The sequence below is a fragment of the Maniola hyperantus genome, chromosome 18 (assembly GCF_902806685.2).
Source record: "Maniola hyperantus chromosome 18, iAphHyp1.2, whole genome shotgun sequence".
NCBI classification, from domain to species: Eukaryota; Metazoa; Arthropoda; class Insecta; order Lepidoptera; family Nymphalidae; genus Maniola; species Maniola hyperantus.
The window spans coordinates 6,790,138-6,806,372 of NC_048553.1; the positions used below are offsets into that span (position 1 = coordinate 6,790,138).

At 36.0% G+C, this 16,235-nt stretch overlaps 1 protein-coding gene across 1 annotated transcript in view; it reads left to right on the forward strand.

Annotated features, from left to right (window-relative positions):
• The window catches only part of side-VII (sidestep VII), a 321,489-nt gene that overhangs the window by 201,809 nt on the left and 103,445 nt on the right, over window positions 1-16,235 (forward strand). The window lies entirely within an intron of this gene.

Below are 16,235 nucleotides of genomic sequence, written 5' to 3' on the forward strand. Positions count from 1 at the left end.
GAAAAAAATCACGTCGATTCGTTACTCCTTTATAACGTGATTAAAGAATAAGCCAACAGACCAATAAACCGCTGAAAAACCAAGAAAACTAACAAACATACACACTTTTATATTGAAAGGTTATATTGGTAGCGATGACGATTTGGTTAAACCTTTTAAAAATACATAGACACTACCAAAAATTTTAACAAAGCTGCAAAATATGTAAAATGCATGCACTAAACGTGCCGAATTTTTTTCTACACAAAAATGCATTGCTTAAGCATGTTGCTCGGGTCTTGCACCTTCTGCGAATCGCTGCTTTGTATTGATTACTAGATGATGGCCACGACTTTATACGCGTAGATTTAGTTTTTTTAACAATCTCGTGGGAACTCCAAGACAAAAACTATAGCTTATGTATATCCCTGAGATGCAAGCTATGTTTTAACAAATCCCGGCAAAACGGTTAAAAGGTGGGCTGTGAAACCTAACAGTTTTCTGTTAGGTTTCACAGCCCACCTTGATCAAGCATTGATTACTGTACAAAATGTCGCCAAAAAAAATTAAGAAAGATACCAGAAGAACTTTGTTAACTTTACGTTTAATAAATGTTTTATTTTGTCTAGTATCCTCTAGAGATATTAAAGCCACCTTGTTCCAAAATTGGTCAAAAAGTTTAGAACTTGAGTAGGTCAACATATTTACGAGTAGCTACGAAACTTTGTTAATTATGCTACAAATTTGCACTTTCCTTGTTTAAGTCAATATTTTCTTTCTTAGTGAAACAAAGGGCAGATTGAAACCACAGGTTAAAACAATCTACGTTGACTTGTAAGGAATCACAATAGTAATAAAGTTCAAGTTTTCATTTGTTCTCTGCCAATAAACTAAATTAGTGACGTAGCTAATCGCATTAGAGCAACGAGAGTAAAAAATAATTTAGAGAAAAATTATTCTCCAGAAGATAAATTAATATACCTACTAAAAACAACTCCTACTTAAGTAATAATATGTTTGTGACTTTTTTGCCTGACTACGGCTTAATAATAAGCTTAGCTGATTTCGAGCTTCCTGGGTCAAGCCAAAAAGAAGGGTTATGATTTTAGAGTAAATTTTAATAAATCAGGTGTCAATTTATAGGTTCGGGTATCATACAAACCAAATCAATGTGACGGATGTTACTTCCAAAAAAATGTACATTTATTCAGAGCAGTCGGGTTTTAGTTATAAATATATAAAGTATATACTTAAATGTAACTTGCATATATACTAAATTAAAAGTGTCGCCGCAATGTTGTGGCAGTTTCTCTTGATTTAAAATTGTTTGAGAGCTCATGCATAACGTGACAGAACTAGTAATTTGGAGTGAAAGAAAAGTAACAAAAGAGCAAGTTTTTCAAACGTTTTTCTTTTTAGGGTTCCGTACCTCAAAGGAAAAAAATAACCCTTATAGGATTATTTTGTTGTCTGTTCATCTGTCCGTCTGTCCGTCGTGTCTGTCAAGAAAACCTATAGGGTTCCTACGAACCTAGAATCATGAAATTTGGCTCGTAGGGAGGTCTTTTAACACAAGTAAAGAACAAAATCCGAAAACCGTGAATTTGTGTTTACTTCACAAAAAAATAATTAAAATGTGTTCATGAACAAGTAATTAGGATTTTCGACTTTTAAAGTAACATTACTATACCAAGTGGGGTATCATATAAAATAACTTGTAAATTCTAGAACAGATTTTTATTTATTTTTATGCAAATAGTTTTTGATTTATCGTGCAAAATGTCGAAAAAATACGACTGCAGTGCGGAACCCACGGTGCGCGAGTCGGACTCGCTCTTGGCTGGTTTTCTTAAACGCCAACTAAAGTCCTTTCTGTTTAAATCTAATCGTGCAACCGTGCAACCAGCAATCATCAGAGTAAACATTGACCAAAAGTGTGACAATGCTTTGTCGATGTGAAATCTGCGAGAAAAGAGTGAGAAAGCTTTGTTGTAGAAATTATGCTTGGGCAGCATGTAGCCAGCCTAAATAGAGCTGTCAATGCTTAAACAAGTTATTGCATTTTTTTTCAAGAATATTAGCCATGTTTAATGACTAATATTCCCCTTTCCTCTCCAACTAAGCGTCAGGCTTGTGCTAGGAGTAGGTACGACAATAGTGCAACGGGCGGGGTTTGAACCGTCGACCTTTCGGTTTTCAGTCCACTCCTTTACCGGTTGAGCTATTGAGGCTCTATTGAAAATTAAATTACCTGGCTGAACTGAAAACCTAATAGAATTATTTACCCTCAATTGTTAGATTTAAATATTTGACCGCCTGAATTCACGATGTGAACGGTCCTTGAACAAAGAGTAAAACAAACGGGTGACGGGGAAAACTAATTCCTAACAATCCGAAAAGAAATACGAGATCCCGACAAAAGTAAATATAAAACGGTCCAACCCTTTGGACAATAAATTCTGAATTAATTAAACCGGTCAACATCTTGGGATGACGAATCGATTCTCCATTTCCTGCTCTTCTTACTTTGAAACCTTTTTAACTACTTAGTACGTTTTTTTCCAGTTTTGCAAAAATCAAAAAAAAACAAAATAATAGACGAATTTATTTGCATCAATAACATTTGTTTATTTTATTTTTATTTATTTAATAGTAATCAACAGCGTACACGATTATTATTTTAATCTTTCTATTTAATCTAGGTTTTACATAAGGCCATAAGAGATTACTTAAAATTAAAATGAAAAATATTTTAACAGAATAGACTTAGAAAATATACCTATACAATAATCACAACAGTAGTGTGTGTGACACACATTAGCTTCTGCGTGTGAAATCATACCCGTGGATTTATATTTAGAAATCCCAAAAACAAATAATTTATTATTTACAAGATGAAGCCCACGAGTTTGTTACGCTTGGTTTTTAACAATCCCATGATGTTATCATTGATTTTTCGGAATAAAAAGTAGCCTATGTCCGTCCTCGGGGTGCAAGCTATCTCTGTGCCTTGTTAAAGTGGGTTAAGCGAATGGACCGTGAAAAGGTAATAGACAGATAGGCAGACTGGCAGACAGACAGACACACTTTCGCATTTATAATATTAGTTTGGATAAGTTGGAAGTACTCTTGTTAGCCACAATAAAATAAAAAATACAAAATTAGTTTAACATTCATCATGATTGCTACTTAGGTACTACAGAGCACGGGTCTCCTCTCAGAGTGAGAAAGGTTTTTGGTTATAGCCTACCACGCTGGCCAAGTGTGGATTGGCAAACTTTACACACTTTTGAGAACATTATGGATACTCTCTGGCATGTAGGTTTGCTCACGATGTTTTGCTTCAACGTTGAAGCAAGTGTTATTTAATTACTTAAAACGCACATAACTCCGAAAAGTTAGAGTTGCATGTCGGGGACCGAGCTCGCGACCTCCGATTAGGAAGCGGACGTCCTAATCACTAGGCTATCACAGCTATTAGTTTAATATTAATCATTCTAAAATCCGTTGTATTCCCCTCACAATTATTAGTCTGTTTTCAGAGACACGCCGATATAGCGTTTATCAAAGTCGGCACGCTGATTAAATTTGAAACCAAGTCGTTACGCACTGTCTGTCGGCCATTTTGGTCGTGTCATAGCTTGGGATTTAATGGAATTAGACGAGTTACAAACTTATTGTTGTTTTAACTTAACAGAGTTTAGAACTTTTTAGGATGATAAATGGGAAAATCTTTTATTTGGTTATTTCTATAGTAAATACACGATAACATTAGATTTATAGGTAATTATTGTGTAAACACTCAACATTCAACAATAATGGTACTGACCGTCAACACCAATGAGGACAACCTCCCAAACGTAATGGCACTATGATAATAGTATTAAGAGAAGTTACCCTTTTGAATATTAACCATTCAACCAATTTTTAAATAGATACATATCGAAAATTGCGGAATCGACATGATTCGAACCTTCGTATTCTTGGTATTAGGTGGTTACTTCATAATTTGGATCCGCTCGGCCGACGTGCACCCTAACAACCTCGAGGCACGTCCCTTCCAAATATATTGCTTACGAGGATATGTGAACATGTTATGTGAACAAGTATTGTGATATAATGTTCATATAACATGTTTCCATAATAAATACCTACTGGGGAAATTATTATTATAATAGAGAGAAAGAGAAATTAGATATCTATACTAATATTATAAAGAGGTAAGGTCGTTAAGTTTGTTTGTAGGGGGTAATCTCTGGAAGTACTGAACCGATTTTGAAAATTCTTTCACCAATAGAAAGCTACATTATTCCTGAGTGACATAGGCTATAATATATACACGCGGGCGAAGACGCGGGGATCAGCTAGTGTTACATAAGTATCTAAAGTAAAGACTTTAAACTGAGATACTTGGTTTACATTTGTAGAGCGCGATCTCTTCTACTCTAATTTTTTTTATATATTTTATTAGGAACACATACAATACATTAATTTAACACAAACTACGACACTTATATAAAAACACAGGCTGATAAATGTATCTATAAAATGTGTACACAGCATTTGCAAAATATCTTGACAAATAAAAATAACTTAACTAACTACTTAACTAAACAAATAACTAAGTTACTTAGGAGATGCGTATATATTTTTTTCTTTTTAGAACACTTTATTTTTTTTTATTTTTTTCTTTATACGCCACGACATAATATGAACGTTACATGTCTAGGGTATAATATGTCATTGCTTGTTCCCATTTTTATGCCATAGAGTTCCGCGAATAGCTTATTTACTTTTCAACAATTTTCCAATACTGAAATATTAAAATTTAATTAAAGTATGTTTCATGCAATAAAAAATATTAATATTCATCGGCATTCACTCATTGATTAAAAGCTAATTCAGATATTTTTTCTCATACAAAGTCTTTCATTCGTCTATTTGGAATTTCACATCGATTTAATAAATAAAATACTGGGAACTAATTATCGCTAACAAGAACTACATACCTATTTGCTCATTTATTAGTTGCAGTCATAATTATTATTTAAATGAATTCAATTCAAAATGTTCATTTCAATTTTATTCGCTTAATTCGTACAAAGCTGATAATACAGTTTATGAAGATAATGACTATAAAGGTTATAATTATGATTATTAAGATTATTTCTTAAATATATTAAAAAAAGGGATAGCTGACTGACTGCGATCTATCAACGCACAGTTCAAACTACACAGATCGCGTAGTCGCGTTGTATTAGGACAACAACGCCTCAAACGCCGCACCTGCCAATGCAACACATCTGGGCTTCACTTTATTATCTACATTCTACATGAACTTTATAAAGATGAGATAGAACAACAGATATTTTCATAAAATAAATGCCACCAAGGAATCACATAGTCGTATAAAATGCGTCGCAAATCGTTACCTAGCCTCAAGCTTACAATTCGCATAAATCCGGGCGTTTCCTGGTTTTCTTTTCTCGAGCATTGTGTGGGGACTCAATGTCGCCTGTTAATTGGCCTCATCATATATGAGTCGCAACCATTGAATTTCACGAGCTTTGCGAGTTGATTTTTTATTGCAAAACGAGTGGAATGTGGCGAGTGGAAAATTGATAATAAATACTTAGTGATGTGCATTCAAATAGTTTTAATAAATACTGATCCATATATTATGAACCTCCGTGCTTCTACAGCTGGACATAGTTATTTATTAGGCTTTTTGAGACCGCGCTACAAAAAAAGATTTTGGATAAAATTGTTTTTGGTAGCGCGGTCCCACATTCTTTTTGAGGTCCTGGGTCCAATTACTATTGAATTATCCTCGGACTAATTACTATTAATTTTATTCAAACTAGATGATGCTCGCGACTCCGTCCGCATGAATTTAGGTTTTTTAAATCCAATGGAAACTCTTTAATTTTCCGGGATCAAAAAGCCTATGCCTTTCCCCGGAATTCAAGCTATCTCTGTGCAAATTTTCATCGAAATCAGTTAAATGGATGGGCTATGAAAACCTACTAGACAGACAGACAGACACACAGACACACTTTCGCATTTATAATATTAGTATGGATAGTATGGAAGTATCGATAGCATGGATGACGTGTAACAATAAAATTTAATTTATTAAAAACGAATAGGACTTAGAAAATCCTAAAAGTTTGTACGCAGTATGTCAAAATGTACTTTTCTGCCGAGGTATCTAAGAGAACCGAAAGTATGATGCTGAAAAAAATTCAAGGGAAGAGTATACCTATTACTATCACACAATTATATATCTATTCTTATAAGAATTATAAAGTTACGGGTTTCTCATTTGCGATTATCTACAGACCGTCTTTCTAAATAAATGAAACAATTTTAACAAACACAGCACATTTTATCATAATAACAAAGCATATTTAAAATCGTTTTAGTACTCATTTAAATTTTAAAAAAGCACCGCAAAAGAATAACTTATATAACGTTCCAGGAATTAAAACATTTTCGAATAATTTATTCTTAGGGCGCTTCCTTGCGAGCGAAACTTTATAATAACATCAGTTGAATATAGTACAATGCAAATGTGTGTATTTAATTAGAGAGCGTGAAGTTCCAAACAATTTATGAGGCCACGTTAAAAGTTCCATAAGCGTGACGTTTTATGCCTTATGAAAGTAAAATGAGCGAATCCTGGGTAAGCGTTAAGCGGTCGCTCGGGGGCTCGGTATGCCGTCTGGAACGCCTGTTTAGGCATTTACTTAAAGCTGGTATAATTTTGTTGTCTCTGCGTCCGCAGCGTAAACGTTTATGTGAAGGGTTAGGCTTCATCAAGATTCGAATCGCTTACAGACTTGCGTGCTGAAAAAGTTTTGTAACACAAATTAATTATTTATTTATTCCCAAAAGAAATTGATAGCGACTGTTTTTTTTGACATGTTATTTAAACGTGATAGTTCTTTCAAGGGGGGTTAAATCGAACGCCCTTGGGTATTTACTTAAAGTTGGTATAACTGTGTTGGCTCTGCGTCCGCAGCGTAAACGTTTATGTGAAGGGTTAGGCTTGCGTGCTGAGAAAGTTTTGTAACACAAATTAATTATTTATTCTCAAAAGAAGTTGAGAGTGACTAGGTTTTTTGACATGTTATTTAGACGTGATTGATGGTTCTTTCGGCTTATTCCAAGGGGGTTAAGGGGAATGCCCTAGTTGAGTGTTTACTAAAATCCAGTGTAATTTTGTTGCCTTTGCGTCTGCAGTGTAAATTTTTGTGTAGAAGTGAAAATGAAACTACAAACCTGTGTTACTCGTGTGCCTGTATACAGTACCTACCTATATACAGACTTGCATGCTGCAATAGTACCTAGGTATATTTTATTCTCAAATGAAGCTGATAGAAACTGGATTTTTTGACATTTTATTAAGACTCACGCAGGCTGTCGCATGCTTTGATTCTGACTTTTCGATTTTTTCGGTTTTGCATGAGTTTTCGATAGACTTATTTCAATAGGCGTTATCAAGCCTGCCGAAAGTTCCCTCATTCTCGGCAAATTATATTTATTGACCAGTTATCGACTGATGAAAAGGAGCTTTAAGTCAGCCCCCTCATTATCCTGGCATAATCAAATGATTAAAAACGTAACAGCAAAAGGGCTCAATAACTTATAAATACTTAAAACACCGTGCATCCATGCTTAGGATTTCCAGCGAAGCCGATTGTTGGGTGTCCCGCATGCTATGAATCGACTAGTTTTCAACAGACTTATATTACCTACTTGCCATTATCCTGCCTGCCGGAAGTCACCTCACTCTCGACCAGTTCCCAGTTATCCCCTCACGTTAGGCCCCTTACACCTCATTATCCTCGTATAATCAAATGTTCAAAACACGTAATAGCAAAAGGGGCTCAATAATAAATGTTCAAAGCAACTCGCATTCACGCTTAGGATTTCCAACGAAGCCGGAGTCGCATATTCATTAGTTCATTAATATTGCTGACCTACTCTCAGCTCGAAATACTCAATGCGGCGGAGTACTTTGTTTATTAGATTTTCAGTTCTAACAGTTACATCCAAATTACATGATAGTATTATCGGGAGTAAGAGTAGCAAAATGTATAATTCCCCCATTGTAAGACACCGGCTCCAAAATTCCTCAGTGCTTGAAGACCAAAGTCTTCGAACAGTGCGTGTTTCCAGTGATGACATAGGGATCCGAGACATAGTCGCAAACTATGAGCCTCATAAGAAAGCTCGGAGTCCCTCAGCGGGCGATGAAGAGAGCTATGCTTGGAGTTTTTCTACATGATCAAATCAGAAATGAGGAGAGATCCGTAGGAGAACTGGAGTCACCGACATAGCTCAACGGATTGCGAAGCTGAAGTGGCAATGGGCAGGGCACATAGTTCGTAAAACCAGACGTTGGGGTATCAAGGTGCTGGAATTGCGACCTCGCACCGGAAGTCGCAACGTTGGAAGACCCTCCCCACTAGGTGGACGGACGACATCAGACGAGTCGCAGGAGGTGTGTGCCCGGTAGATTTCAAATACCCCGACTTCCCGAATAAGAGGTGGACATCTTAACCATATTGTATACTATATAGTACGCGACAGGTCGAGATCGCAATCGGGGTAGGGACGCCCCGCACACACGCACAGCCCCCGCGCCAACCCGGTATGGGATAGCGTGAGTGACGTGCGGGTATGCGGGGTGTCCCCCCGCCTCATACCCTGATTGCCATCTCGACCTCTAGCGTACTATTACGCATGGTTAAGATTTGAGACATCCGCCTCTTATTCGGGATGTCGGGTCTTTGAAATCTACCGCCTATGACTTTTCAGAGTCAGTTGCGTTTTAAGCAATTAAATTAGACTTGCTTTCATATAAATAGGCTATCACTGATATCCTTCTATCTATTCTATATTAACGGCTATAATTTTTTATGTAAAGAAAAGTAAATTAGTCGGTGAAATTACAAAGAACAGGAATCACTCCACGTTAACAAAGATCGCTCGGAGCGAACTCCGCATTGAATCATCAAGAGAAAACAACGAGCAAACAAATGTTTGAACAAATCAAAGTTGCACGCCTCGCGAGCACATGCTCCGAAGTTATGCTTAATTTATGCATAATATTGAACACGCTATTCGTCGCGGGGTAATGAGATCCCTTTGTAGTACCTAAGCTCACTACAAGGTTTGATAATGTTTGCAACTAGTAACTAAATATTCTAGGACCGCCTCTCTATTCAATCACCACCATAGCTCTTTTTATGACATGTAAAGTGCCCCAAAAATTTTGATCATTCGTTTTCTTCGCTGACACTCTTTCTGAACTGAACTTTATCTATAATAGAGTATAGCGAGAACACAATTCATAAATTGTGTTATATATTTTTACAATAGTCGTGTCTTACATTAATTGTAATAACATGTTATAATGCAAAAAAAAACTATACTTTACTGACTAATAACTATACTTTATTAGCTTTTCTGAGTCAAGCCTGGGCCTAGTTTGTGGCTAGCTAAGGTGGCTAGTTACTTCAAATTTTAGACTGACAAAATCGTATCTCGCGAAAACCAGTAGAGTTTACAATACCACTTATTCGCTAACTAGCTGAGTATCGGTGAAAACTGTTGCTGCACTGAAAGTCACTAAGTTTTTAGCAAATAAAAAAACAAAAAGTGGTGAGAGACCTTCGGACTTCTATTTGAGAGTTCGTGAGTACGATTCCAGACACGCGCCTTAAATATTCGGAGCTATGTGCGTTTTAAACAATTAAATCCTATCCTATTGTCCTAAGTATAATTATTGTTTCTTGATTTCAAGCAAAAATTTATTTTCAACTAGCTTATGCTCGCGACTTCGTCCGCGTGGACTACACAAAATTTCAAACCCCTATTTCACTCCCTTAAGGGTAGAATTTTCAAAAATCGTTTCTTAGCAGATGCCTCCGCTATTAATAGCTATCTTAATGCCAAATTTCAGCTCAATCCGTCTAGTAGTTTGAGCTGTGCGTTGATAGATCAGTCAGTCAGTCAGACCGTCAGTCTTTTTCTTTTAAATATTTAGATGACAATGAATAAAACGCTAAACTTACTGTTATAACTACCTCATTCGTTAAGCTGCATTATCCGTTCCCAGTTTCAAAGTCTGATTATATTCCCAACTAACGGGTTAGATAGATATGTGCATTGGACCGAGTTGAACGCTGAGATAATTATGCAAATCTCATTATGACGTAAACGAGTGGCAAAGTGTATTCGTTTGCGCGATAGAGCACGTCAAAGAAACTAACGGCTTTGAATTTATGTTGAAGATGTGATCAGAAAATTGAGTTTGTAAATTGAAGTTGCTGTAATGGCTTCTATCTGTTATTTGTATATTGGGTATAGACTAATCTTAAGGGGCTGAAATCCAGGATTGTGAATGGAGTGTATAAGCTTACGAGTACGTTTTGATTCTCAAAGTAAGTACACTCTATCTTAAATCCCGAAAATCTCTGTAGATAGGTAGGTGATTAATTAAAAGAGATGATGAATAAAAATACGGCATAGAGAGAGGAATTAGGATAGGATATCCAGGATACCATATTAATCTTACAGAATTATAAATTAAAATATATTTTGAAATACTTCTTCCAATATTGTTTTATTCATACTATGTTATCTTTCGATATTCACTCGTATTACCGCAAGATAACTAAGTCATCCTCAGGTTCCTTTTTTTCTTTTGAGGAACGGAACTCTGAACATAGAATTGGTAAGAAATTTACCTTAGCTAAACTATTATAACTCGTAATGAAAGCTAGTTCGACCTCCATTAACATTAGCTATGAGTAAGTTGAAGACATTAAGATTTGTTTCCAATGGTCAGAGGGTAAAGATTAAGTGCTGGAATCAAGGACCTTTTCAAACTAAAACTATTTGTGAGGTAATTGGTGTAATTACAGTACAATTTCCCCTTGAGAGACTCTCGAGAGAACAAAGAGTAATTTGATGGAGTTTTCGCCCACAATTCTCTTCGCTTTCTAGGCTTTCATTCAGCGTAGAATTTATAAGTAAATTAAGAGTTGGATGTAAAATTTATAACCGAGATTAATAACTACGACAAGTAATACCAATGTTCAAATAGTCATACGAATAATTAACATCGTTCCTTTTATTTAAAACAAACTTAATGATAATCACGGCTTTGTCCGTGTGGATTTGAATTTATGCAAATTTTCCATGGGAACCCTTTCATATTCCGGGATAAAAAGTAACCTATCTCTGTACTCAATTTCGTCAAAACCGCTTAAGCGGATTGACGTTGATAAAGTCAGAGGTTTCCAAGAGATTACGTTACAGATTAGTTTATAGGTTGAGATGGTTACAGACACACTTTCGTGCTTATAATATTAGTATGGATAGAAACTTCGGTTTTTATGACATGCATAAAGATTGTTACCTATCTTATTTTGTACACAATCGCGATTATGTTCGCCACGTCCTTAATCTTCTTTTGTTTCAAACGTTTAAAATTTACACATAACACTCAGTTAAGATTGCAAAGTTTAATCTTGGAGACGAAATTCTAAGTAGGAAAGCAAGTGACAGTCTGTAAAATAAGTTAGAGTAAGGTTTACATCGCGGGTATGCCAACAGTCTTTTAGCTGTAGTGAAAGCTTATACACGGTGACCGGCAGAAACAAAAATCAAACCCCGCACACCCGTGCAGTCGCAGTGACGTACGGGTGTGCGGGGCGTCCCCCCGCCCCATACCTAGATTGCCATCTCAACCTGTCGCGGACTACATAATATTATTGCAAGCTTGAACCCAAAGAAAGTAATAGAAAAAGGCCGGTTAAATAAGTAATTTTGGACGACGGAAGCGGGAAAAATAAATTAGCATGATAACATTATTTAATAACTCAGCCCCGGTTCAAAATTAACCGCTTGCGTTTACAAAGGTAAAATCCTAAAGTACATTACATTAGGTATGTTTTATCACCAGTCGTCATCAACGGACTTAGTACTATTATGGTTATTAACCACGAGATCGAAGGTGATAGTTCTGATTGCTGGCACGCAAGTTGTGGGCTTATAATATGATCGCCATTGGTTTGATTGGATCAATAACTAAAATATGTTGATCTGATTGATATTATTGTGGTAGGTATATAGACTCGAATACTTCTCTTGGGTCGATAAGTACCTACTGTTGGACACACGCGGTAAAAATCTTGCTCTGTGGACAGTCGTTTAAGACAACGACAAGTCGACAACAAAGACTAGATACCTATGTATAGCGCGTGAAAGGTCGAGATGACAATCGGAGGACGAAGCGGGGGACGCCCCGCCCATCTGCACGTCACCCGCGCTCGCCCGTACCGGGTTACGCAGGGGCTGTGCGGGTGTGCGGGGCGTTCCGTCCCCGATTGCTATCTCGAACTGTCGCGACTATAATCTACCTAAGAGAAATATTCAAACTCTATATAAATATTATTCCATTGCCGCTCTCTTCCATATAAATATTACTCATAAAAAAGTACCTCCATTATGTATGTTTATTACAATTATTTGCACAATGATGTCAAAAAATATAAATTATGGTAAAGAGGTGAACAAAATTTCATATTTCATAAATAAGTATACTAAGTACCTATACTCTTAAATGTGAATGTCCCGCCCCTTCCCTGTACTCGGTGCTAGAGAAGTGGACACGAAACATTATTTTGTGCATCGCGTGACAGGCTCTCTAGTTAAAGCTCTATAGATATAAGTTCAGCATTTTATGTTTCTAAAGTAGCTATTTTGTAGAAATTAACATGATTCGTTATAATAAAATTACGGTTAATAAAACTTTTCAGTGTGATTAATGCCTTGAATATTTAGTGTAAAAAAATTAAGCTCAAGTACTCAGTCTAATGAGCGGCGATAGTCTAGTGGCTAGGACATCGGCTTTCTTTTCGGGAGGTAGGGGTTCGATCCCGGGCACGTACCTCTAACTTTTTGGAGTTATGTGCGTTTAAAGCAATTAAATATCACATGCTTTAACGGTGAAGAAAAATATCGTGAGGAAATGTGTATAATGTTCTCAAAGGTGAGTGAAGTCTGCCAATTGGGACTGGGTCAGCGTGGCAGACTATGGCCTTTTCATTCTGAGAGGAGACCCAAAATACCTAACCTTGCTATAATTGTGGTTAGGTATTTTGCCAAACTGTGCTATGCATGTAATAATCATGAAAATATAGTTGAGCTAGATGATTACAGCGACTTCGTCTGCTGGATGGTTTTTTATTTAATCTTACGGAAACTCTTTTATTTTTCGGCGTAAAAAGTAGCGCTATAATATAGTGTTAATTCAAGATATAAGCTAATCTTGATTCCAAATTTCAGCCAAATCAACTTTCAGATTTATAATTGTAAGAATTCAGATAATAACACAATACCTACAGTTTCTATGTCCAATATATCTGGAAGAAAGGATAGATTGTAGTATAAAGATAAGTCAATATCTGGGAGAATAAGTCTATAATTATTATCTGAATTTAATAAAATAAAGATAATATAAATCGACCATAAAATTTAGGTAAAAAAGCTCCAAAAAGCCAATTTAGATGCAAAACTTTTCCGACGCGGAGTGGAAATGTAAATGGTGTAATCACAACAATATAATAGAGAAAAAATAAATATGTCCAAAGGCCATTATGGAATAAATTGATAGCGGCCGTAGGAGGCAATTTTTCTCTATCTATTGTGCGAATGATAGGAGACAAAGGCGTTGAGAACAAAGCTTCTGTAAGCGCAATGCAGTCTGAATGAAATGCTTTGAATGTTATTTTAAACGCTCTTTGAGATAATCGATTCAATGCACTTGTTTATTACACCTGTGGAAATTAGCTTTGTAACATGTACAAATCCGTACCTAACACTATAAATAAAGTGTGTCTATCTTTCTGTCTGCTAATTTATCACGGTCGTCCGTTTCACCAATTGTGTTAATATTTGGTGCAATGATAAATTGCATCCCGAGAAAGGGCATAAGACTATCCACTGAATTTTCAAAAACCTAAATCCACATGAATAGAGTTGCGGGCGTTATCATCTACTGAATATAGAGATAGATTGCATCTAGAGACGGACATAGACTACGTTTTATCCCAAAAATTCGAAGAATTCCCACGAAATTTTTAAGAACCTATATAGGTTAGGTGTATTTTCACGCGGACGAAGAAGTGGACATCATATTATATCTACTTAACTAGCTTATGCCCGTGACTTCGTCCGCATGGACTACACAAATTTGATTCCCTTATTTTACCCCCTTAGGGGTTGCAATTTCAAAAATTCTTTCTTAGCGGATGTCTACGTTATACTATATGCACGCACAATTTCAGTCCGATACGTCCAGTAGTTTGAGCTGTGATTTTATAGATCAGTCAGTCAGACAGTCAGTCTGTCAATCAGTCAGTCAATCAGTCAGTCAGTCGCTTTTCCTTTTATACATATGTTTAAATTTATACAAGGAGAAACTGACTGACTGTCATAATATCTCTATATCAAATAGTCAAATGTCAAAATGTCTGTCAAAAATACAGCTCATACCTCTAGATCTAGAAAGTTGTATCAAATCTGGGACGGACATGTCAGCTTTTCAGCTTTTTATGTTAAATGGGGGTTTGAAATTTATGTAGTCCACGCGGACAAAGATGCAAGCATAAGCTAGTACAATATGTAAATGATAATAACAAAGCTCATCTTAAAAATAAATCGTAATAAATAAAATACTAAAAGAAAAATGCGAGTGAAATGCCATACCGGTCGTACTCGAATAAAAAAGCAGCCTTTTGACCTTTAGAGGGTCATTAGTCAACGTCTGTAACCCAGAAAAAAAATCACGTACTTCCCATCAGAGTAAACGTAAAAGTGAAAATGTGATATATGTGATATGGTGTACCTAATAAAAATTTAGCTAAAAGGTATTTCCAGTGATGCAAGGGTAACCATGAAAAGTAATTCACAGGAAACAAAAATATTTAGGATTAGCAAACTTAATTGTCGTAGAACAAGGGTTTTTATAACTTTAAGTTCCAAATACATGGTGTCCTAGTGAGATATCGGCCTCAATAAATGAGCCATATATGGAATACACGTACTACAGTAAAGACCTAAATAATACGCCAAACGAGGCGTTTACAACCTAGGCACATTATGTGAGCTAACATTCGCTTGAATAACGCGTCGGCTTTATTAATGTTTATAACAACGCGGTTTACATTTTACATAGCCACGTTCAAAAGTAATTTATAAAAGTGCTTCATAGTCATACATTTTAAGGTGTATAACATAAATTTACGTAGATAATAAAAATATATTCAAATGTTAACCAGAATAAACCAACAAACAAACACACTTTCGAATTTATAATATGGATAGGCATGAAGCTACAAGTTGACTCTTATGCAAGGCAAGTATGTCGTCAAAAAAATTATTTTGCCACTGAAAAGATACATGTATATAAATATACCAATATATTTTTCGAGTAAAATAAGTATGGGTAGTTGGTAAGTACCTTTTCCAAGTGACTCTATAAACCTACCTGCCCATATCGGTAAAAACTTACTTTACTACTTAAATCAACAAATATATAAAGCAGGCAGTTTTTTTTCTGTTCTGTGGTCATAACGGTCGCGCTACTCACGACTCACGACGATTTTGGGTAAAAAGTGGGGAGGGGCAAATCCGTATGTAGGGACCACTTTAGATTGCTCCAAAATCTACCCTGCCGCAGTGTCGTGAGTAGAATGCTTTAAGAGTGGATTTGTTTTATCCGGACTTTTATTATACTCTTGATAATTGGATAGAGGGTTACAATTGGCAACATTAACAAACAACACATTTTGATACCGCCCTTCAGAGGTTCGTAATGGAAACCATTATTTTTAACTTAGCCTCAATTTTTGTTAACTCGTTTTTTCCGTAACGAGCTACATTTTAGGGTGAGGCTACAAGAAAAGTATCGACGTAGTGTTTTGCTACGTTGTGCTACGAAAAAATGTTGATGCCATTGACTTTCCTTATTACCTTGTACCATTTTAATTACTACTTTCCAACCTCTCGCTTCTAATTTGCTTATTCAGTAAGAAAAATCTTTGACAAACTAGGCACTAGATTTAAGGGCCGTAATAATTTTTGTACCCAAGATTAAAGATTAATTATTACCCTTACTTAACCTCAGCCAATGGGCGTCCACTGCTGGGTATAGGACTCTTATAAAGACTCTTTCT